Consider the following 1,934-nt stretch of genomic DNA (forward strand, 5'->3'; position numbering starts at 1 on the left):
TTGAATATCCCGAGTCTGCAATTCACAAGAAGAAGACGCCCTTACAAGAATTAAAGTCAGCTTTTTCAAGGAAGTCGGGAATGAAGACAGGAGAGTCAAGTTCATCCGCGAGGCACAAGAGCAATTTTGAGCACTTGGATCAAACAACCGACTAAACCGAGTCCGAATACGATACCGAGCCGGAATTTGAAGAACACACGAGCGAACCCGAGAACGAGCCAAGGAACGAGATGGCAGCAATTAAAGAGATGTCCATGGGAGCTTACAAGAAGCGGATCCGAGAAGATATGGGTCCCCGTTTAGTCCAACCCGCAATACCTGCTACTGCCACATTCGAGTTGAAGGGGCACATATTGACTGCACTGAAGGATATCCTATTTTTTGGGAAAGATCATGAGGATGCTTTTAAGCATCTAGATGAAGTCAACAACATTGCAGATTACTTCAGTGTCCTAAATGTCAACAGAAACACAGTCTTGCTTAGGATGCTTCCCATCACTTTCAAAGGAGCTGCTAAGGAGTGGTTAAAAGCACTTCCACCGCGTACAATTACCACTTAGGCTCAAATGTGTTAGCAATTCCTGGACCAGTTTTGCCCGCCATCCAAGATAGCCAAACTCAAGAAGGCAATAAGCAACTTTGAGCAACAGCCGGGGGAGTCATTATACGAAGCATAGGAGCAGTACAAGGGCTTCCTCAGAAGTTGCCCTCAGCATGATCTAAATGTGCAACAAGAGATGTCAATCTTCTATGATGGGGTCAACGTTATGACGAGACAACTCCTTGATTCTCAAGGACCTTTAACAAAGAAAAATCCAAGGGAGGTTAAGGAGCTGATTGAAGAATTCGCGAAGCACTCTCACGAATACCGCAACCCTAGGCAAGATGGAATCAAAAGCAGTGGAGGAGCCCAAACTGAAGAAATAGCAGTTGTGATGGCTATGCTGAATAATTTGGATCGAAGGATAACACAAATGGACCAGTCAATACATGCCATAAGAGTGGGTTGTGAGAGATGTAGTGCTCCACAATTGACCAAGGACTGCAATTTAGATGAGTTTGGGAACAGAAAAGCTCAAGTGTGCTACTCAAGTGGGGATAAGTTTGATGAGGACTGGAGGAAACCGAAGAAGGAGTGGCTGCCATATGAAGAGTATAAGAAGCAAAAAGAAGAGAAGTATAGGTAGACAGGTCGAGGCTTTTATCAAAAGGAGCAGCCACCAGCCAAGAAGAAACCCGATCTAGAGACTATGTTGATGAAGTTTATGGAAGCTTCGGAAAAGAGACATGATGCCACTGATTCTGCTATTAATGAACAACAAACTTTAATTAGGAATCAGCAAGCCTCCATCCATAACCTTGAGGTTCAAGTTGGTCAACTAGCCACTCTAGTTCATGAGAAGTTATCCCCAAAAAATACCAAAACGAAGACCCAATCTCATGTAATGGCCATAGACACCGAAGAAGAAGCCATCTCTGAGTTCCTGGAGGCATTGGAAGAAGAACCACAATAGCCCGATCCAAAGATGAAGAAGACCAAGCTCGAAAATCATGAAGTTGCTGAGTTCCAGAATTCACGACGTGAACCTTATATGTTCACGACGTGGGCCCATCATGAACAGAAAAAGTCTGTAGTTGGTTCGGTTTATCAGTCGCCTTTGCCTTTTCCTTCCCAAGCTACCCTTAGTCCACTTGAGAGAGAGAGAGAGAGCATAGAGAGTTTGTCAAGCATGCGAAGGGGATCCCGATTAATACTCCCTTTGTCGAGTCCTTATCCAAAATTCCCGAGCATCAAAAATTAATGCAAGATTTGATAGACACTCGCAAGCAATTAAAGAAGCAGTCTAAGGTGGTTCTAAGTGAACAAAGCTCAAAAGCTGTGTTGGGAGAGACACCAGAGAAGATGGGGGATCCTGGACGCCTCACTCTTCCGT

The 1,934-nt window shown here is 44.5% G+C and overlaps 1 non-coding gene across 1 annotated transcript; it reads right to left on the reverse strand.

The window, feature by feature from the left end:
- Positions 1-614: 614 nt before the first annotated feature.
- On the reverse strand, positions 615-721 carry LOC111906821 (small nucleolar RNA R71). Its single transcript, XR_008232326.1, has one exon. It is a non-coding gene; the product is annotated as a small nucleolar RNA R71 (small nucleolar RNA).
- Positions 722-1,934: the final 1,213 nt, after the last annotated feature.

Source organism: Lactuca sativa, chromosome 4 (assembly GCF_002870075.4).
Source record: "Lactuca sativa cultivar Salinas chromosome 4, Lsat_Salinas_v11, whole genome shotgun sequence".
Classification (NCBI taxonomy): Eukaryota; Viridiplantae; Streptophyta; class Magnoliopsida; order Asterales; family Asteraceae; genus Lactuca; species Lactuca sativa.